Raw genomic sequence first — 23402 nt, 5'->3', positions numbered from 1 at the left:
AGTAATGTAGCTCTGCCCACACCCTGATTTTAACCCTGTCAGGCCCATTTTGGACTTCTGACCTCAAGAACTAATAGTTATAAATTTATGTTGCTTTAAGCCACCATGATCGTGGTACTTTGCTACAGCAGCAAGAGAACTCATAAATTGGCCTCCGGCTCTTCCTTTCCGGAGCAGGCTTACCCACTTAAAGCCTCCTGACTTCAATTTCTACCTGTATACCAAGGACTCCTTAACCTTCACCTCCCTCTTATGGTTGAGGCATAGCTCCACCTGGGCTCTATGTACCTCCAACGCCACGGGCACTCTTCATTACATGACTGGTTGGCCAGATTATTGATTTGACGAAACCACATTTCTAGCAACGTGTGTCACAAGAGATGATTTCAGTGGCTTTTGAGGGTTTGGGCGGTTTCTTTTGGGGAAGGACAACTTATTTGCTTGTTTTTAAATTTCACGTGAATTGCAAGTTGTGAACGTCATGGAGCTTAATGAACACAGGTGTGTGCTTCTTGGCCAGTTTGTTTCCAGTGAACTGTTAGGCTTCTATATAATAGGCTGCTCCCCCTAGAAACCTGGGTATTTTCCTCAGCTCCTTACTTTCAGCCACCCTCCATATTCACCAGAGTCCAAGAATATCAAGTTGTAACAATTTCACCTTGTGCATATCACTTGCATCTATCTTTTCTCTCTTCTCCATCACTTTACCCTCCCCAGGTGAGGCCCTGGTGACTACTCACCTGCATCACTGCAGGGTCTTCTATCTGACCTCCCAGTCCGGCTCTCCGGCAGTCCATCTTCCCTTGCTGCCTGCGGGGAAGGCACACCTGATTTTGTAACTCTTTCCTACAACTCGACAGTCCATCCCTTGCATTGTACCTGGCCAGGTTTCTAAATCGCCTAACACAGGGGTCCCCAAACCCTGGGCCTCGGAGCGGCTGCACAGCAGGAGGTGAGCAGCGGGCCAGTGAGCGAAGCTTCCTCTGCTGTCCCCCATCACCCCCCATCACTCGTATTACCTCCTGAACCATTCCACCCCCAACCCCGGTCTGTGGAAACATTGTCTCCCACGAAACCAGTCCCTGGTGCCAAGAAGGTTGGGGACCGCTGCCCTAACAGGTCCTTGATGATCTGACCCTGATCACTTTCCCCATCTAATGTACCATTTAGCTCGGGAACACATTTCCCACTCCATGCCCGCCCTTCCTTCCCGGTCAGGTACTGTATGAGGCTCCATTTCTTGTACTTGTAGCTTCTTCTGCCTCCTTGCCTGTGCTCCCACCGTTTCCTCTGACTTTCTTTGCCAAGCTACTCCTATTTATCCTTCCGGACAATGAGTCTGGCTCCTCCAAGAAGCAGATGCCAAGATAGAATTAAACACTAAAGAATTTTTTAAGGAGAAATACCTGAATGCAAAGAGTTTGGGAGGGAGCTGGAAAAGGCTGGGAAAGCCGCCTGACTGGAAAGCAAGGAGACAAGGAGAGAAGGCTGAGTGGAAGCATGTGGACTGCTACCCCACTACCCCATCTAAGAAAGGTTCAGCAGTCACTGAGGAGTCCTTGAGCCAAAGTCAGCCCGCGGAGCGTGGCCTTGGTCTAAGTGCAGAGCAGCGGCGGCTGCAGCCCTCAGACAGCTACCCTCCCTGGAGCAGAGGTCTGTCTGCAAGGGTCGTTTGCATGGCCGCCACGAAGATCAAGCTTGTGTCACCTCCTTCAGACTTGCTCTTTCTCTCCCACCCCATTTCTTTCTGTTCTCTTAGCCTTAGGCGATTGCCTCTTCTAGAACACCATTTCCATTGTATTAAAATCCCTGGTTTACTTGTTTTCTCTGTTAGATAGTAAGAGCTTTGCAAACTAAGGCCTTATCTGCGTTATCTTTCAGTTCCTAGCTGTACCAAAGGATATGTGGCACACGTAGAGGCTTATGAAAAAATGTTGCACTCAGAGAGAGGTCCTACTGAACTAGGTTCGTCTTACCTGACGCTCAGCAAGCCAAAATACTGAAACGCAGAGGTTTGTAGCAAAGAGAAGTTTTTTTTCCGCAAGGAGACCAACCGTGGGGACCACAGAACAAACCTCAAACCCACCCCCCCGGAAGACAAGGGGCTGCTGGGAGGGTTGTATTTATAGGACGAGGAACAAAGCAGCAGGGCGGGCTGAGGCGTGGGGGACATGCGGGGCGTGGGGAAAGGTGATTGGAAAAAGGTGCAGGAATCCTCCTTCTGCGCAGGCGTAACGAGGCTACAGGCCTCTGCACGGGCAATGCCCGGGGCTTAGCACGATCTGAGGGTGGAGCTTTTAGCCCTCTGATGTCAAAAGGTCACGGAGTGGACACAGGTGCATGCCCAGTTGGAGGGTCAGTGCTCCTATTCAGTCTTAACCAGCTCAGCTACAACTAGACACAGCTGATTCCAAGTTTCTGGAAAACAACTCAGGCAAACATCTTATTGTTTAGGCTCCGTGCAGCTTGGAGGACATGCAAGTCTTAAAACGACCTTGATTAGTGAAGGCAGGTGAAATGGATCAGAGTAATCATTACCCACAGTTTCAGAGGCATAAGGTGTGCAGACATGATAACCATTTCACAGATAAGGAAAATGAGGCTTGGTGGGATGTGTGACTAGGCCAGGGTTAGTCTGGGGTGCACTGGGGATTTGAACACTGGTTGCCTGACTTCACTTCGAGCGAAGAAACTAAGGGTGAACTGGAGGCATCGCCAGCTTTTCTTCACCAGACCATTCTGCTCCGGGGTCTAGGAAAAGGCCTCCTGATTAAAAATATTCAGCAAGGAAATGTATTGGCTCAAAAACGAAATAGACTCGGGGTTTATCTAGATATTCTGAACTCCTAATGGAATAAAAGAAAAACCAAATTGCCAGTCTCTTTTCTTTGCTTCTTCCTGTGTATCAGAATCCTGTTCCTTTTTTATTGGAGTACAGTTGATTTACAATGTTGTGTTAGTTTCAGGTGTACAGCAAAGTGAATCAGTTCTGCATATACATGTATCCACTCATTTTTAGATCAGAACCCTGTTCTTCATCCAAAGTTGGAATTGATGCTCTGGGTACCTGCCCGCCTCCGCACTCATCTCTGCACACAGAAAGATCTTGACTAGGAGTGTCTGCAGTCTCTGCCTGACGGTTTTTTCCTGGCTGTAGGAGCACGCTTGGCCCTGAGCAAGCCAACAGCACCGTCAAGCTAATGCTCTCAGGAGCGGTTCTCAATCAGTGCCGGACAGGGAGCCTGTGGGTGAACCCTCCAGCTTCCTCACCGCGCAGCTGGGATGACCAAGGCGCATGTGACAGTGTCCTATGGTTCCCCAGCAGCTCTGAGCTCCACTGTCCACAGTGAGATCTGCTTGATAACACCCCTCCCTGGCTGCCTCCCGTTCCCTGTCTCACTTCCCCGACTCCCGCACCCACATTCGTGGGACTACTTCCCACCTCAACTACTTGCACTCAAATCTCTGTCGCAGGGTCTGCTTCTGGGGAACACAAATCAAGATGAAACTCAAGCTCAAGTCTCACCATGTTTCATCAACATTTTATCTAAATTCCCTTTTGAATCTGAAGGGGAGGTGTGTTGCCAGAGCTGCTCCAGGTCTTGGCTCAAAACCCACCAAACCCCACCTTTAGCAGGAGTTAACATAAATCTTTACGTTAAAGGGTCCAGAGATAAGAAAGGAAGCTACAAACAAAAAACCCAGATGGAACCAGCTGGGACCAAGATGGCAACGACTCTCCAACAGAGTCTCATTATGCTGATTTTACTGTATTAGCATGTTAAATGACACACCTACCGGTGGCCCTGACCGGACATTAAGGACCAAAAGAGGATAAAAAGGGGGTGGCACTCCACTCCCTAGAAAAAAGCCCTGGCCCTTCTCCAGTAGACTAATGCACATGCCTCCCCGTCATTAGCCTCACTCCTCCTCCCTTTGTTTTTACTCTTTAAAATTAAATCCCTCTCCCCAAGTGGTGAGAAGGTGATCTGTGAACTTAGTTCCCACTTCTCCATTCTTTGGCCACTGAATAAAGCTTGTGCTGTGTTGATCTCAGCTCCGGTTTCATTATCTCAGCTCCGGTTTCAAAACCGTCAGGCAGAGACTGCAGACCCTCCTAGTCAGGATCTTTCTGTGTATAGAGATGAGTGCGGAGGGGGGCAGGTACCAAAAGCATCCACTCCAACTTTGGATGAAGAACAGGGTTCTGATCTAAAAAAGAGTGGATACATGTATATGTAGAACTGAATCACTTTGCTGTATGCCTGAAACTAACACAACATTGTAAATCAACTGTACTCCAATAAAAAAGGAACAGGATTCTGATACACAGGAAGAAGCAAAGAAAAGAGACTGGCAATTTGGTTTTTCTTTTATTCCATTAGGAGTTCAGAATATCTAGATAAACCCCGAGTCTATTTCGTTTTTGAGCCAATACATTTCCTTGCTGAATATTTTTAATCAGGAGGCCTTTTCCTAGACCCCGGAGCAGAATGGTCTGGTGAAGAAAAGCTGGCGATGCCTCCAGTTCACCCTTAGTTTCTTCGCTCGAGGTGAAGTCAGGCAACCAGTGTTCAAATCCCCAGTGCACCCCAGACTAACCCTGGCCTAGTCACACATCCCACCAAGCCTCTGTTTCCTTATCTGTGAAATGGTAATGATGTCTGCACACCTTATGCCTCTGAAACTGTGGGTAGTGATTACTCTGATCCATTTCACCTGCCTTCACTAATCAAGGTCGTTTTAAGACTTGCATGTCCTCCAAAGGGAACCCAAAGGGAAAAAAGAACGCACCCCTGCCGAGGCAGAGAGCCTCGGCCAGGCTGGGCCCGAACGGGGTCCATTCTTATTTCCATTTACACATAAAGAAGATGAAGCGCTGACACATTGAGTAACTTGCCCGAGATTTCCCCAGGCTACGAAAGGGTGGGGCTGGAATTCAATTCCGGGGCTGGAATTCAATTCCGGGGCTGGCTGCAGACTCTGTGTTCTAAACCACTGACATATCATCTGGCCTAAATCATGATGTGACTTTGGACATATTACCCTAAGTTTCCTGGCTTATAAAGTGGAGTTTATGCTATCAACTTCATAGGGTTTCTTTCAAGCCAATGTTTAGAAAATTTTTTAGCATCACACTTGATATGTAGTAGCAATGCAGTCAATGGACTGTATTTTTATTGTTGCAAAATAAATACAACTTCTCATGAATATTGTAAGTTCCATGGCACTCTAACCTTTTTGTTTATGTCGCCAGAACCTTGCAAGGTCATCCAAATATGTTATCTAGAGGTTGGATGATTGCACTTTATGGATGGACTGTCACTGATCACCCCACTTACAATGAAGGGACTCCTGCAGCTGTATTTAATTTTCGGAAAGAAAAGAAGCACCTAACTCACTTGGAAACTTGCTTATAGTCCGTCCTTTTTCTCACTTTTCCTGAGCCAGCACAGTGTGGCCAATTTAGAGGGTCTCCTGAATTGGGATTCGTATATAAAAACATTGTTCTGAGAAACCTTGGTGATGTCTCTCAGTGTTCTCCATAAACATCCCTCTTTGCAGTAGACAGTTTCAATGTCCTAGACAATAGGAATCTGTTATCTTTTGGAGGGGGCTGTCCCTAAATCTAGTTGCCGTATTTGTTGACATAAAGTTGTTTATAATACTCCCTAATTCTGGGTTAGGCTGGGTGGGTCTAAGCTGCAATTCTGCTGGTCAGTCAGGTAATTCTTCATTATGTGTCTGTCATCATATTAGGACCAGTGGGCCGGCTGGGGCACTTTCCTCGCCTGGGTAATGCAGACACACAAGAAAGTAAGCAGAAGTCTGCTATGCCTCTTCATGTCTGGGGTTGGATTTGGCACATTGCCTCTTCCACTTTCATGCCACTGGGCAAAGCAAGTCATATGGCCAAAGTCAAGGTGTAGGGAAATATACTCAGCTCACACCGAGGCCACAGAAAAACTGTACATGCTGGGAATCTGGCATTCTTTTTGCTTCATTTATTATGAAGTTCTTGTGTTAATAGATTTATGATTATTATGTCTTCCTGATGAATTGAATAAATCAAATTCCTTTGATCATTATGAAGCATACCTCTTTGGTAATATTCTTTATCTTTTTTTTTTTTAATATTCTTTATCTTGAAGTCTTTTTCATCTTTTATTAATATGGCTACTCTAGCCTTTTTATGCTATTGTTAGCATTGAATATATTTTTCCATCTATGTTAACCTATTTGTGTCTTTATATTTAAAGTGCATCTCTTGTAGGCAGCATATAGTTGGATCTTAGGACCAATCAGAGAAAGCCAAATATGCTCCCCTAACAAATCACACAGGACGCCCCACTCCTAGACAGCCCTTCTCCAGCTTCCCCGTGCCAACAGCCTCCTATCTGGTCACGCCTGAAGCCTCTCTTTTTTTCTACTACAAAGCTTTTTCATTCCTCTGCCTGCCTTTCAGTCTCTGCCACATGCAAGTGATGGTGGCCAACTCCCTTGTGTAGCAAGCTCTGAATACATAGTCTTTGCCTGCTCTCAGTTGGGTGGTTTTTGGTGATTTCCACAATATTATTATCCATACTTTTTTCCTATGGATATTTGTTCATCATGTATATTTTATCATATGAACATGCTATATACTTTTGAGAATGTGTCAAGATATATCTTCAAAAAGATGATTTTTAAATGGCTGCATAATAGTCCATCTTGTCGACCTATCCTCAGTTAAACATTGCTCTGCTGTTTGGCCCTTTAGCCTCTCTTTACTCATCTGTAAAATGGGAACACTAATAGCAATCCTAGATGATAGCTGTGAGAATGAAATAAAATCGAATCTGTGTAGCTTCTAGCAGAATTTCAGTCACATGATAGACACCCCATAAATGTGAATCTCCCTGTCAGTCAAACAGGAGGCTTCATGGGAAGGTTCCATCCCTCTCACTCTCCCACCCCTCCTTCCCATACTCTGGGTGCCTTTACAGGACCCCAGTCTTCCCCACTGGGGTCAGAATAATTCCATTGCCTAGGAAAACAGTCTGCGAGTCAGAGATCAGCTTACTTAGCTTCTCCCATAGCTAGGAGCTACTTAGACAGAGAACTTGGTGATGAGTAAATAAAAACCCCAATAGGGTCTCTTCCTGTTGACATGGCAACCTGACTACCAGCTGTCAGGCAGTGTTGTCAGGCCATGCATATAGGGGACTTTACCACCCGTACCTGATTAACAATTCTCAGCTGGGGGAGGGGAGTGGTGGATGTATAAAAGCCCTTGTCCTAGGGCCTCCTTTCCCACCCCGCCCCCCGCCAAGCTAAAGAAGCCCCCCCTTTGAAGCTTAATTTAGGGTTCACTTCTTATTGTCCTCCCCCGCCCCCAGCAGCTGCTTAACCCAAGACTGCAAATAATATCTGCTTGAAGACCTTTTGTCTTCAAGTTTCCACCTGGCTGGCTTTCAAAGCTTTCCCAGCCCATGCTTCAGCCCATCCTTTGCGGGCACATTCTGCAAGTAGAACTACAGGGAGACACAATAGGCAAGAAACAGCCAGTTGTCAAAAACACAAGTGATTGGAAGACAGAAATCACTTCCTTAAGGAGCAAGTTACTGCTCTGGAGTCAGAGACAAGTAGTCTGGATCTCAGTTACCCTGAACGTGCTGCACAATGGGGCCGAAGATGTCTGATGCAACTGATTCACCCTCTCTTTTATCCCTTCAACTTCGGACAAATGGTCTGATTTCTTTCCTGAAGGGTCAGACAGTTGTCTCAGGGTGGCTTTGTATGGTGGCACAGGTTGTGCACTGCACAAAGCTGCCTGACAAAGGGGGCCCAATAGGGAGATCCAGTCTGTGCATCACTCACCACTCTGGCACGTGGTCCCAGAGTGGGGAACTTTCCTAATTAAGTAAAGGGTCTGAACAGCCTCACAGGGGCTCCGGTGAGGCTGTATTACTTTACCAAACCCTATCATGGAGGAAAATGGGTTTGGGGGTGTGGATGAGGGAGAAGAGGAGAGCTTTTTTGCCTGGACCTCACATTTCCAAAGGGCCTCAAGTTTAGACTTTTCTCATGAAGTCCAATTGAGTGTCTAAATACAGCACAGGGTTGGACCAATAGGATTGAACAAGTAAGATAGCCCACAATTTTTATAATGTGGTTTTGGGATGTTTCCATTTTCTAGTACAAGAGGAGTCTCTAGGTGTGAAAGAGGTTTGAGCTACTCTGGGAGGCCTTGCTCGGCTTCCTAGGCCTAGATGGCCCAGCCTGAGTTTCGTCCTGCAACATGGGTAGGGGTGTGGTTAGGTGTTGGTTCACTCACATTGCATTAGAGAGAACCTTCCCCTGTCTACTCTTTCCACTCTTTCTTTGAGCCTTGGAACCAACACTACTGTTAAAGACAAGAGGCCCAAAATGGAGTTACTTGTGCTGAGTCTCCCACTCACCAAATCAAGACTTAATTCAGTTTCAGCTCTCTCAGAAATGGAATCTTAAACCAGCCAATCAGGAATTGCCCAATCAGCTTCAGTTAGGTCATGTGCCTGATAGACCCCCACCATCCCCTAAGGGAAAGTAACCTTGCCATAACCTGTCTACTTTCTGCCTAGTATAACTTCCCTGTTCCCGCTCCCTTCTGCCTGTAAAATCTCTTGCCTTTCTCTCTACTAGATTGGCTGCTGCTTGACTTATGAATCACTGAATAAAGTCAGTGAGATCCTGAAAATTTACTCAGTTGAATTTTGTTTTTTAACACTATCTACTTCGCTGTGTTTAGGAAAATCTGTTGAATGGATAATTTGGGCTTTTTCCCCAAGCATTTTCCCTTGGTCTCCTTTCACAGGCCTTTTTGCATCGTCTGCCCTGGGGTGGGGGACAGTGTGGACACAAAGCCAAGAACAGGAGTTGTGGGCGGAGGCACCTGTCTTCCTGAAGAGCATCCCAGCCTCATAAAGACAAAGACTTGGTTTTCTGCACTCTGGAAACGTCATTGCCTGGCATTTAATAGGTTGGGTGATCAACTGTCCTCGTTGGCCCGGAATTTTCCAAGTTGTAGTTCTGAAAATGCCACGTCCTGAGAACCTGCTCAATTCCAGGCAATCTGGGATGGTTGGTCACCCTACAAAGCTTTGCTAAACAAATGAATGAAGCAATAAATGGCTTTTGTTTTCCAAAAGTCCACACTCACTGAAGAGATTAAGTTTCTTTGAGGACAAGAGGCCGGAGCAGGGATTGGCCAGTAACTTGTCGTGTGCCAAAGCTGGCCCGCTGTCTGTTTTTTTTCAGTGTCCTGAACACTAAGAATGGTTTCTCAAAATCCAGTCTAAAAAAATCAAATGAAGAATAAAATTTTGTGACATATGAACATTTTGTGAAAATGAAATTTGTGAGTCCATAAGTAAAGGGTCATGGGGACGAAGGCCCCTTCATCCATTTATGCCTTGTCTAGGGCTGCTTTAGCGCTACAACAGAGCTGAGTGGTTGTGACCGAGGTGGCATGGCCTGTGAAGCCTAAAGTATTTACTGTCTGGCCCTTTGCAGAAAATGTTTGCAGAGCCCTGGGATAGAAGAAGCTGTCTGGACTCAAGAAGAGACCAGAGTCGGAGGGTGAGAAATGTCAGGATGCTTACATTGCAGAGTGGCAGTACCTCCCAGGGCAGCCAGACATCAATGGGGTGGCCGGACTGAAGAAACCCAGGCTCTCCGCTTTCATAGGAGTTGTGTTCCCACAGAAGCTGAGCGCTTCCGAGAGTGGGAGGGACCGCTGCCAGCATGGCCCATGAGGAGGCTGGTGAGGGCCATGGGGATGGGAAGTTTGGTGCCCTTTCTCTATCTCCTGGGTACCACGAAAATCTCCTGGATTCTAAAGTGACTCCCAGAGAGGTAAATGCTCAATGGTGATGGAGATGGAAGTTCTACCCAGCCTGGAGGGGGTCAGGCTTGGAAACTGATTTAAACTGAGTTTGATTAAAACAAAGAAATAGCAGTGTCTTACATCTGAGCATGGGGCTAAGACTGGCACGTTCTAGGGAGGATTCTGCTGTAGGAGTTGAAGTGTTGGAGTCTGTACTGCAGAATCTGAGTGCCTACGTTACCTAAGAAGTGCACCAAGCCAAGAAGGCAGCAAGGATGAGAAGCAGGAGTGACCCAGGAGAGAGAGGAACACGTTTAATGTCCATAGCCTTTTCTGGCCTCCGTCTCCCAGGACCAGCGCAAACCCAGCAGGTAGTTGTTGCTAAAAAAATGCTTAATGAGTCATTATGTTTTCTGTCTCCCTTCTAGCCCTTCAGAATCTGCTAGACTCTGATATGGATCTTTTCTACCTTAGTGTAAATTTAAGTAAATTGCTACCCCTCCTAGATATTTGTGGTTAAGCCTGACCTATGATAGTGGAATAAAAGCCAATTCTCCACCTAAAGGGATTCAAACATGAGCAAATTAGTTGGGGAAGCAGGTGACCTAGAGACCCTTCCAAGGCTCTTGAAATCAGAACCCCAGGCATTATACAGACAGCCACTGTGCACTCATTAGGTGTCAGGTTCTAATATAAGCACTTTAAATGAATTGTCTGGAGTCCTCACAGAATTACTGCAAGGTAAGTATTCTTACTGGACAGATGAAAATGAAGTTCAGAGAGGTCAAGAAACAAGCTCAAAGTCACACAGCTACTGTTTAACATTCTCAGGCTTCTAAGGCCCTAGTGAGAGAAGGGATTTAACTAAGAAGGAAATGTTTGACCACCATTTCCCAGAAGAGTAACAGGTTGCCAGGACTAGTTGCCTAGCCTTTTCTTGTATACATTGAATTTCTGAACAGAAGGAGTTACAGAGCCGTGACAGACTCAGTGCTGGAGGAAACATATTAAGCTTTTCTCCCAGTTGTTTTCCCACTTACTTGCAGCTGATTTGTTCATCAATCATCTCGGAAGAAACACAGATAAACCTCTGCTTCATTAGCTTCATCTGAAGCCTGGGGAAGTTTAGCCAGAGAACTGCATTATAGTGAATAATCAGCTTTCTACCTTAGCATTTCCCTATGTGTCAGAAAGTACTTGCATTAGATTCCTATGTCTGGCCCCCTTACACAAAAGTCTGTCTCACGTGGAGTCCAGTTCGGTGATATTCCCAGCAACGTAATGAGGTGCGAATGGCAGATTAATTCCAACCCCTGTTACTAGGCCTATTACAGAACAGACTTCTAGATCCAATGATAAATTATAATGCAATATAACATATTCCAGAATCTCACAACACCTTAAGGACTTGAAGAGATAATTTACCTGGGAGTTATTTACATTTATTGCTTCTTGTTTTCATAATGCCAAATACCTCCTATTTGTTATTTAAGGATTTTTTTTTTTTTAACTGAATCCTTGAGCCCAATTTCCCTGTGTTATCAGCTTATGGAAATAAGGAACTTGTTTTCTGCTGGGGGGACAGAGGGTTCTCCCAATGAGGGTGCATCTCAAAAGGAAGTTTGTAAGGGGGGTACCTTTTTGCTTTCAGAGTATTTCGGCATTCGTGGAATGCTGAAGACCCAGGCTTTTAAAAAAAATTATACGTTTTTTTCTGAGTATAACATGCAAAACAACCAAAAGAAGTCATTGTAGACAATTTGAAAAAAATTAAAATGCATACGATGACACCATTCAGTTATAACAACTATAAACATCGGATTTGGCATATTTATATGTGCAGTATTTTTTAGGTGCCCAGCACTATGCTAAGTGTTTGCATGGATCAACTTATTTAACCCTTTCAGTCACTTCAGGAGATGAGTAATATTACTACCCACATTTTATAGATGAGAGACGGGGCGCAGAGAGGTTAAGTAATTTGCAGGAGGCCACCCAGAGGGAGTAAGAGGTAGATGTGGGATTTAGACCCACCCAGGCAGTCTGCAGCCAGACCTCAGACTCTTCAACAGCATCCAGGGTTATATCAATATTTCCATGCAACTGTTCAATAGACATTATATCAATGGTCATATATATATGTTAATGTAGTTACTTACACTGTATATATAGCTTAGTGTTCCTCCTTTTCTTCTACTTAACTTTTGTCATAGCATTTCCTCTTGTCATTAAATTGTTAAACAAACCCCTCCCCCCTTTTTTTTAAGTTGTGGCAGGGTCAATTGGTTACATTTGTAGAAGATGTATATTTGTACATTTGTAGAAAACAAAATACTGATGTCTCATTTCATGTCATGTTCCAAAATAAATTCCAGAGGGATTAAAGATGTTTCAAAACTCTAAAAAGAAAACTAAGAAAACGTAAGTGAATCAGGCTCACCGGAGCTCAAATCGAAGTCCAGTCGGAAGCTCTGTGACCTGGGAAAGTAACTTAACATCTCTGAGCCTCTGCTTCTTAATCTGTATGAATGGAAATGATATCTAAATTAGAGGGATGTTTTTAAAGGATTAAATAGAGAGCTTAGCGCCGTGCCTGGCATATAACATGCTTCCAGTAAATGCTAGATATTGTTGTGATATGTAGGGAAAGAAAAAAATTTGTCTAAAATTTCGGGGGATAAACAGCCCCTCCCCTGCCCCAAAGATTGACTCTTAATAACCCAGTCTATCTAAATAACCAGACCTCCCCGAACCTCCACTCTATCGTGATAAGAGAGGTTTGCATTAATTGGTAGCTAAGGAGGAATTGCTCTTATTCTTTTCCGTGGCTCAGAGTGAGTTAAGCCAGCTTCAAATTAAGTTCAGAAACGCGAATGTTGTCTTCCTTCCTCTCAGCTTCTTTTCTTTATCATAGAATCACAAATGAGAGGTTTGGAGTATGAGTCTGCATATTTAGAAGAGGCACAAATGCAATTTCCATAACCAGGCTCCAATCTCCAAGGAAAAAAAGCTGGCATAATTGCTAAGCAGAAACGGTGGGTGAATTCTATTTCAAAGCTTCAGGTTCCATTTAGCCCAACCCACTCACCCAAATGAAGCCAGAGTTGTTTGCAATTCAATATCAGGTCGTTGACACTTAAACATTTTTAATTTGTTTGACATCGTGGATGGTAAATCTGTCTGTAAACCCAGCTTTATGCTCTGCGTGTTTAGGTCTGGATGATAAAGTTAGACAGTGGCATTTCATCAGAAAGTGTGAAACAATATGTGGGCGATTAATGAAGCAGTTGGCACTTCCAAGAGATTCTAGAGCAACTATTTCAGCAACAGAAGCACTGTGTCCTAGGGTTAAAAATTACCTTTCAGAAATACACAGTTTGAACAACAGACTGGTCACCAATCTGTTGATAGCCTGACAGAGTATTTGAAGAAGTAGGAAAGTCATTGTTAAGAACACAGTAATGTGACAACAGTCTAAAATTTGTTGAATATTGTTAGTGTGACAAGATATATAAGAAACAATCGCAAGCAAATTGGGATAGGTTTTGTTGAAAGCTGTTATTAGCGCAAACATTTATTTGGTTGAGAATACATATATATGGGAAGAGAAAACGCGGGGGAGTATAAATACACACACACATGTATACACACCACACACACGCATATACATATGCAATATATAAATATATAAATATGTAGAATGTATAAAAATATATCCCCCTACCCCCATGTTTTAGTTTTTAGTTTTAAATTGGCATCCTTGGTTAACTAACTCATTTGGGAAGTCGTGTGGGCTGTTTAGGAATTTTGTGGTCTTATTTTTCCCGGGCTCACATTTCTGTACGATCTTCACTCTTACTGAGGTTATTGGTTTCCTATTTGGGAACAATGCAAGTCCTCCCTGTCACCTTTCCCTAAAGAGGTGTATCCCTTAATTATTATGCACTTTGTAGAATTATAAAATGGCACTTGTTGCTTCAACAGTTACAGACACCAAGTGCAATGGAAGACTATTAGAAAAACAGTTGGGTGAATACAAAAACACTACAAACATCCCCAGTGCAAATATCTAGTTTGTGCATCTGCGGCAGACTCTGTGAGCTGTCTTCCAGCATTCATTCATCCCTTGTACTTCAGTAATAGAACCCCCCTGATTTTTTTTCACTTCTTTTTAATTTCTATTTTTGCTCTTATGATTACAGGCAAACCTCATTTTATTTCTCTTTGCTTTATTGCACTTTGCATTTTTAAAAATTTAAATAAAGTTGACTTACAATGTTGTGTTAGTTTCAGGTGTACAGCAATGTGATTCAGATATATATATATATATATTTTTTTTCAGATTCTTTTCCATTATAGGTTATTACAAGGTATTGAATATAGTTCCCTGTGCTATACAGTAGGACCTTGTTGTTTATCTATTTTATATATAGTAGTTTATATCTGCTAATCCCAAACTCCTAGTTTATCCCTCCCTGTCCCCTTTCCCCTTTGGTAACCATAAGTTTGTTTTCTATGTCTGTAAGTCTGTTTTGTAAATATGCTCATTTGTACCATTTTTTTTTTTAGATTCCACATATAAGTGATATCATATGATATTTGTCTTTCTCTGACTTACTTCACTCAGTATGACAATCTCTAAGTCCATCCATTTCGCTGCAAATGGCATTATTTCATTGTTTTTTTTATGGCTGAGTAATATCCCATTGTGTATATATACCACATCTTCTTTATCAATTCAGTGGTTGATGGACATTTAGGTTGCTTCCATGTCTTGGCTATCATAAATAGTGCTGCAATGAACATTGGGGTGCATAGATATTTTCGAATTAGAGTTTTCTACAGATATATATCCAGGAGTGGGATTGCTAGATCATATGGTAGCTCTGTTTTTAGTTTTTTAAGGAATCTCCATACTTTGCTCCTTAGTGGCGGCACCAATTTACATTCCTACCAACAGTGTAGGAGGAGAACCTCCTGATTTTTAGTTGGGCTCATGGCTTCCTGGAAGAAGGATTGCCTTTTTCCATCCTCCTTTTCAATTCAGTGTGGCCGTGTGATAAATCTGTCCAAATGGACACTAGGTGTGGCTCCTGGGATGTGTTCTTCAAGGCTGGGCACGTCTTCCTCCTTCCTGCTGGCTGGAATTAGACATTTGAGCTTAAACCATCACATCCTAACTTGGACCATGAGAAGAAAACAGCTGGGGCAGATGGCAGATCAACTCCCTGATGACTGGGCGGTGTCATGCTAGCCCTGCACTTCTCAACAGTGTGCTTCTCTAGAAAAAAAGAGAAATAAATATCTATCTTGCTTAAGCCATCTTTATTTTGGGGTTTCTCTCTCTTGCAGTTGAGCTTATTCCTAACTGATATACTCTTCTTCCTGCCCTTCTCCTTTCCCTCCTTTCCCTTTAATTGAACTGGTCCAAGATTTTGGACTAGTTCGGAATTTCTTAATTTCTGCACTATTGACATTTTGGGTTAGATGATTCTTGGTTGTGTGTCCCGTGCATTGTAGGATGTTTAGAAGCATCCCTGGACTCTACCACTAAATGCCAGTAGCTTCTGCTACCAAAAATGTCTCTGGACATTGCCGCATGTCCCCTGATGGGAATGGGGTGGAGAATCGCCCCCACCTGAGAACCATTGGATTAATTCAAGCAGAGAGTTCTTCTCCTTGAATTTAGGAAAGCTGGTAAAAGCTGAGGGTCTGGTTCCTTGACCTGTACCTCTGAGAAGTTTTGGGAACTCATAAAAGCATGCAGTGAGATGGCTAGAGATACATCGGGTACCCTAGAAAAGACAGTCTTGCTGTGAACATGTTAAGTCACTGGGCCTCCACTTCTTCCCTTATAATCTGACAGGATTGCTAAAATCTTCGTCTCTCAGTCAATGAATATGACATTTTTTTTTGACCGCAGCAAACTTCAAGACCATTGCTTTGGATAAGTAATGTACAGAAAATACAAGATTAGGCAAAAGGTGTTACTCTTCCCTGATCCAATCAATTTTTGGATAATTTTCCTTCCTTATCACGAAGTAAACTCCTTGAAGGCAGGACTATGTCTTATTCATGTCTGTAGCACTAGTGCAAGACTCTAGGATGTATGTGGTGAATGTTTATGGAATGACTGAATGAATGAATAAAAGAGTGAGTCAGTGAGCTGTCTGTCATTCCTCCTACCACATTGTAGGCCTTTGGTATGTTTCTCAGACTCTTTTAAATGTTTTCAGCTTTTTATTTGGAAATGATTTTAATCTTATAGAAAAAGTTTCAGGAACAGCACAAAGAATTCTTATGCACCCTACACCCAGATTCACCAGCTATTCACATTTCGTTGCAATTGCTTCATTATTTGCTCTATGATTTTTTTCTGAGCCATTTGAGAATAAGTTGTATATACCAAGCTCCCTTGTCCATAAATACTTCCGTGTATATTTCCTAAAAAGAATATTCTCTTCCAAAAACCCCAGTAAAGTTAAAGTGTTGAGGAATTTGACATTTCCTTAAATGTTAAACTTTTCTTTAACCCATCATCTATTTTCCATTTTTGTCAGTTGACTTATTAATGCCTTTTAAATTAGTTTTCCCTGGTACAGGATCCAGTTTAAGACCAGGTTTTACATTTGGTTGTTCTGCAAAATGCCATAAAGATTTTAGGAAGAAAACAATAGCACTGTCAACCAGGTCACTGCCTAGGTGAAGCTTCCAAATGGTACCCTCCTCCCTCTTCTGTTCTCCTTCCCTATTGACTGCACTTTTGAGGACAGGCAGAAATAGCCTTCTTTGTTCACATCAGACCTTAATCTTGGGAACCTCAGACAGGAGTTTTGCAGGGAGGCTGGGAGTTAACACACTGCAAACATGAAAACGTGAGGTCTAAAAGTTAAATGAAAGGGAGGTGTTTTCCCCCCTCCTCAGCTGAAGTGGGATGTGGAGCCTTCTTAGTATAGCTGTGCAGAGATGACCTTCCAGCAGGTGACAGCTTCTCAGCCACTATGAGCTTTGGGTCACTCCCCCTACTGGAATTCGTCAGAGCAGAGCACAGAACCTAATCATAGACCCTTATGGTTGAAGCGGTAGGACTTCCAGTACAAGGTTGAATAGAAGTGGTAGGAGTGGGCATCCTTGCCTTGTTCTTTTTTTTTTTTTGAATTTTTAAAAACATCTTTATTGGAGTATAATTGCTTTACGTTGCTGTGTTAGTTTCTGCTGTATAAGAATGTGAATCAGCTATACGTGTACATATATCCCCATATCCCCTCCCTCTTGAGCCTCCCTCCCACCCCTCCAGGTGGTCACAAAACACTGAGTTGATCTCCCTGTGCTATGCGGCTGCTTCCCACTAGCTATCTACTTTACATTTGGTAGTGTATATATGTCAATGCCACTCTCTCACTTCGTCCCAGCTTACCCTTCCCCCTCCTCGTGTCCTCAAGTCCATTCTCTACATCTGCGTCTTTATTCCTGTCCTGCCCCTAGGTTCTTCAGAACCATTTTTTTTTTTTTTTAGATTTCATATATATGTGTTAGCATGTGGTATTTGTTTTTCTCTTTCTGACTTACTTCACTCTGTATGACAGACTCTAGGTCCATCCACCTCACTACAAATAACTCAATTTCATTTCTTTTTATGGCTGAGTAATATTCCATTGTATATATGTGCCACATCTTCTTTATCCATTCATCTGTCATTGGACACTTAGGTTGCTTCCATGTCCTGGGTATTGTAAATAGTGCTGCAATGAACATTGTGGTACATGACTCTTTTTGAATTATGGTTTTCTCAGGGTATATGCCCAGTAGTAGGATTGCTGGGTCGTATGGCAGTTCTATTTTCAGTTTTTTAAGGAACCCCCATACTGTTCTCCATAGTGGCTGTATCAATTTACATGCCCACCAACAGTGCAGGAGGGTTCCCTTTTCTCTACACCCTCTCCAGCATTTATTGTTTGTAGATTTTTTGATGATGGCCATTCTGACTGGTGTGAGGTGATACCTCATTGTAGTTTTGATTTGCAATTCTCTAATGATTAGTGATGTTGAGCATCCTTTCATGTGTTTGTTGGCAATCTGTATATCTTCTTTGGAGAAATGTCTATTTAGGTCTTCTGCCCATTTTGGGATTGGGTTTTTTGTTTTTCTGATATTGGGCTGCATGAGCTGCTTGTATATTTTGGAGATTAATCCTTTGTCAGTTGCTTCCTCCTCGCTGGCTCACCTCACCGAGAGGTAAGGGGGGAGGCTGGCTTCATGGACTGCTGCCCTCCAGCCAGACTGGAGTCGGGGGCTCGCACAAAGTCGTCATGAATCCATCTCCACATCTCTGAGCTCTGGGTCCTTCCGTGGTGCTTTCATTCTCAGGCGGCTCTCTCCAGCTTACATTCCAATGGCTTAGAAACCCTGGCTGAAAGAGAAGTCCTTTTTTCCTTTAAAAAATTTATTTTATTTTAGTTTATTTTTATTTATTTATTTTTGGCTGCGTTGGGTCTTCGTTGCTGCCCAAGACTTTCTCTAGTTGCGGCGAACGGGGGCTACTCTTTGTTGCGGTGCTCAGGCTTCTCATTGCGGTGGCTTCTCTTGTTGCAGAGCAGGGGCTCTAGGTGCGCGGGCTTCAGTAGTTGCAGCATGTGGGCTCAGTAGTTGTGGTGCATGGGCTTAGCTACTCCGCGGCCTGTGGGATCTTCCCGGACCAGGGCTCGAACCCGTGTCCCCTGCATTGGCAGGTGGATTCTTAACCACTGTGCCACCAGGGAAGTCCAAGAGAAGTCCTTTCACTAATGAATAACGACCACATTTTCAGCACTAACTCTTTGAATTGGATGCATGCCCATCCCTGAACTGGTCCTTGTGACTGTGGGCCCACCTAAGGTTCAGGGAGGATGGTAAGCTCTATGGGTGCCTCTGATGGCCCACCCCATTCATTTTCCAAGAGGAAACTGAGGTACGGTCATGAGAAGGGGGAATGGACACTAGGTAAGCAAAGACAGCAGATGTATGCTCCCAAATGGTGGAAAGGTGGCCAGTGAAAGCCTCTAGAATGAAGGGACCCCTGTTTGAAACCACGGAGTGTGTTTTGTTTGAAGAACAACAAACAAAAATCAAGGGGGCAGCACGGACTGGAGGTGGTAGAGGCAAGGAGATGGGAATGATGCAGTAATACATTCAGAGAGTTTCAGTTTTCCAAATGCTGTCCCCTATGTTTTCTTCTTTGAGCCTCCCTTTGACCACCTGGGTGGGAGACTCAACTCCAGTTTTCTCACCTGTAAATTGTAGATAGTATGTGTGCTCCAGAATTGGTACCAGCAGCTCCCACTGTCACTAGGTCCAGGGTGATACATCACCCCCTGTTGGTTTCTCTTACCCCGTCCACACTTCTGTAAATGGTTCCTTTGTTAATGTCTCCTCAACTAGCCTGCTTGGGTGTGTTAGCTGTGCCAGGCAGGGGCCTTGATTGGTACAACAGCGTGTCTGGTTGGGAGTAGTGTGCAGTAGAGCTGGTCCCCCAAACCAGGTGTTTCTCTGGGCAAAGCCCTGTCTCATCTCCTCCCAACATATAGAAAGGGGTTGTCAAATAACAGTTACGTGAATCTTGCAGCATGTTGGCCAAAAGTCAGCAGGAGAAAGAAATGAATTGCAGGCTATTTGTCACTAACAGGCAAACCAATCAAGCCCCTTCATGATTTGTAATGCAAAGTAGGCTTCAACAGGAAACATTTATTTTAGCTTCATCACTCCTTCCTCCTAATGATGTTTACTCTGCAAAACGCTTCTCATAATTTCCTTTTTTTTTTTTCTTGGCAACTGCATCCTCTTGTCAGTATCCTCTTTTATGCCAAGAGCCTCAGAGGTTCCAACCTTTTCAGAAGACATATGACTCTATTAATTACTCTCTGAAATGAGACTTCTGAAACTCAGCTGTAGAATGAAAGAACCTAAGAAATATCACAGGAGGATGAATGAATGATTCTATCCAAATAGATACTAGAAAGTCAAGGTCAAGACACTTTTCTAACAGCAACATTCAGAGGCCACTGATTCCATCCATCTTTCCTTCCTTTTGTCCATCCATCCATCATATATTTATCCATTGCTAGGGAATTAGACTGGGCTCTAAAGAAACAATAGTGAGCAAGACAGACATGGTCTCTGCCCTCCCAGATCTTATGGTGCAAAGGGGCACTTGGAAAATTAAATAGCCACAGTGTAGTATGATCTGTTTTAAATAGGTACAAGACATTCATTATATGAGCACATTAACAAGGGGACCTCAGGCAGTCCAGAAGGGAGAGCCAGCACAAGCTTCCTGGGAGAAATAATGTTTAAGCTAAACTTGGAGATGAGAAGGAATTAGCCAGGCGAGAGAGGAAGCATGCACCAGGCAATAGGAACAGCATGAACAAAAGCTTCAAGGTGGGGGTCGGATACAGATGGCTATCTACATCTCATTATATTTCCAATTGTACCTTGTCCAGCCGGTCTGCACTTGAATCTGGCTCTGACTACATCATCGCAGTAGGCTCCAAATCCTTCAGCTCTGTTCCAGTTTATCTTCAGTCCATATCCTTCTCACTTTTGTCAGAGCACCTCCCCCCAAGTACATCTGGTCAGACATACTGTGGCTCCAAGTCCCAACTCCTTAGGCTACCGCTTGAGGCTGTTCGCGTTTTGTCTGTAACCAACCTTTGTAGTTTAAATCCTACTACGCTCTCAGCTCACTCCTCTCGTCCAGCTTTGAGCCTGGCTTCTGCGCCCTTGGTTGAGCTCTTCCTTTCACCTGCACTGTCCTCATCCTCTTCATAGCTATGTGAGTCAGGCTTCCAGCACATTCCTGTTGGTACCCTCAAATGAGGCGGCTCAGAAGGATTAAAAAAGAGACTGCGTACTTACATAGATGTTGGCAGGGTTGAGGTGAACCAGCATGAGATGGGACGGTCCCCACAGCTACCCATGACCACCTCCAGACCAGAAGGGGCAAGAGATGGAGCAGCTACTGGAAACAGAAGGAGGGGCTCTATGGAGAAGTCTCACACTCCACCACCCTCCCATCACCTCGGAGGTCATTGGCCTAATCCAACAAGAAGCCAGAAGGCAAGGTTGCCTGTTAATGCCATCCACACAGGTCAGCTGTCCTGGACACAGAGCAGGGGAGAAACGAATGCAGAGAAGACCCGGAGGGATAAACAGAGAATAAACATAAGACCACCCCCCTTCCCAACTGCTTTCACCATTCATCTCAACCTTTTAAAATAACATCCATTAATTGAGACCCAACATGGATGCCAATTCATCCACGATTCCTCCCACCTGTGCCCTTCACAGCCCTCCAGCTGGATGTACTTTTCCTCACCTCTGAATGTGCCAAGTGCTTTCTCAGGATCTCTGTCATAGCACTTCTCATTCTGGACCTCACTTCCCCATAACTTATATGCATGGGTCTTAGGTTGGGTTCACCCAAAGCAGACTCGGACATGAGATTTTTGTGTCAAGGTGATCCATTAGGAAGTGCTCCAGGAAGAACCGGTAGGGAGGTGGGAAGAAGGATGGGAAGGGAACCAAGGTAGGGTGTGACTCAATGCTGCAGGGGAGGTTGGTCTGGGGGTCAGTGCACAGCTGGCTTCAGACTTGACCCCATCAGAGGCAAGGGGCCAGTTAGATGGATTCCCACACAAGTCAGTCATTGGCGAAGGACCTCGAGTTCTCTGAGCTCTCAGGCAAAGTGGCTCCAGCAGCCTGTGGTCAGACATTAACAAAGGGATGGAGGGTCTGGCTGTTGAATATGGATGCTCACTGGGATCTGATGTGGACAAAAGCGGTAAAGAAATCGAAAATGATGGGGTGAAGCGCTGATAGGTCTTTTATTACACACATCTTCCCTCCCTCCTTGGATAGTAACTTCTCTAGGGCGAACAATGGAGTCTTCTTTGTAACAGCACATGTATCTTTATAACATCAAGCACCAAGGCTGGCTTCATGGGTGTGACATATGTAATCATATAGTGCTTAGAAGGAGTCCATGCTTGGTTTAATGCTCTGCTGTCACCACTGAAATTCTTAATAATTATTGAGAATTCTTAATAATCAATGCACAAATTAGGCATTTAAAATGTGTTTACTGAATGAAGGAATGAATGCCTGGCATTCATTAGGTGGTCAATAAATGCAGGTTAAGTGGGCGTATCAGGAGGGACTATTGTCCTAAGTCTTCAACTTCAAAAATAAAGAAGAGGGAGCGGGGTCCTGCCACCTCACCCCCTCCCCTGCTTCCCCCAGTCTTCACACCTTTCTAGGCCCCTGCTGAAGTGTGGGTAGGACTTGTTTATTTCAAACTGCTATTTATTTTTTTCTCTTCCCATGCCATGGAAAATTCCTGGCATCAGGCAGCCTCAGGACAACACTATTTTTATTTCCCCAGCAAAGTAATTAAATTTAGGCTCAGTTAGTTTTCCCTAGTAGAGAGGCTGTGGGCAAAATGGGATGAAGAGGCTGCTGCAGAGGGCTGGTTGGGATGGGTTCCAGAGAGACTAGGCACCATGATCTGAGACACATTTACCATGGAGCCACATGGGAAGGAGGTAGCGAAGGCTTTGTAAAATCACTCAATCAGACCTTTCTGCTGAGCAGGACAACCACAAACATGTTTTAGAATCTTAGAGCTGGATGAGCTGTAGGAGTGATCTAGACCAGGGGTCAGAAAACTATAGGCCAAGGGCCAAATCTGGCCCCGCTGCCTGATTCTGTAAATAAAGTTTCACTGGACCGTAGCCATGGCCAGTCATTTGCGTGTTGTCTATGGCTGCTTTCATGATACAACAGAGTGAAGATGCTGTAACAGAGACCATATGGCCTGCAAGCCCAAACATATTTATTGTCTGGCCCTTTATAGACAAAATGTGTTGACCACTGACCTAGACAAGGAACGCTCTCAATGTGTTATGTGGAAACTACTAGTCTTTCAGGATGCTCTATACAAAAGTATGATGTGGTCAAATATATTTGGAAAATGCACAAACCTTATCTCCCCTCTTGAAACTTCACAGACCCCATCAGCCTACTGCAGCAGCCCCTGTCCATGCTGTGTCCACATGCACTGCACACTCTGATTACTGTACGCACCTGTGGCTCTTGCCCTAGGTTCTTGTTCTGTTATTTGTTGTCTTTTCCTCCTGACCCAGGGCGCAGGGCAAGCTGGAAGCACTGGAGAGTCAATGACCTTGAAAGCAGACATCAATCAACAATAGACAGTACAAGGGAGAGAATTCCTCAGCTTCCTTGCCTGTTGGTTGGGAAAACTCTGAGGCATGATCTACACTGTCTCCTAGAGCTCACCTGAGGGACCAAGACCCCACTGTCCACAGGAATCCACCTGCTCGTTAATGCACCTTTACTGATTGTCCTCACTCCCCCTAGTGGAGTTCTTTGAAATCACCTCCCAAACAAACATTCTATTCTGATTCTTAGTGTGCTTCTGGTGGAATGCAAACTAAGATACCTACCAATTAAAGGCTCTGAGAAGTCCTGTAATAAACATATACATATCTTCTTAATTTGG

At 44.1% G+C, this 23402-nt stretch overlaps 1 long non-coding RNA gene across 1 annotated transcript in view; it reads right to left on the bottom strand.

The window, feature by feature from the left end:
- LOC309637539 overlaps positions 1–23300 on the bottom strand; it is an 84352-nt gene extending 61052 nt beyond the window's left edge. Inside the window, exons 1-3 of the long non-coding RNA XR_014250620.1 lie at positions 20741–23300; positions 12288–12367; positions 741–810 (exon numbers count right to left, since the gene is read on the bottom strand). This is a non-coding gene — a long non-coding RNA (uncharacterized lncRNA). The remainder of the gene's footprint in view (positions 1–740; positions 811–12287; positions 12368–20740) is intronic.
- Positions 23301–23402: the final 102 nt, after the last annotated feature.

This window comes from Balaenoptera physalus (assembly GCF_965194825.1).
Source record: "Balaenoptera physalus genome assembly, chromosome: 11".
Lineage (NCBI taxonomy): Eukaryota > Metazoa > Chordata > Mammalia > Artiodactyla > Balaenopteridae > Balaenoptera > Balaenoptera physalus.
The sequence above is the reverse complement of the archived record's forward strand: the minus strand, read 5'-3'. Positions and strand labels throughout refer to the sequence as shown.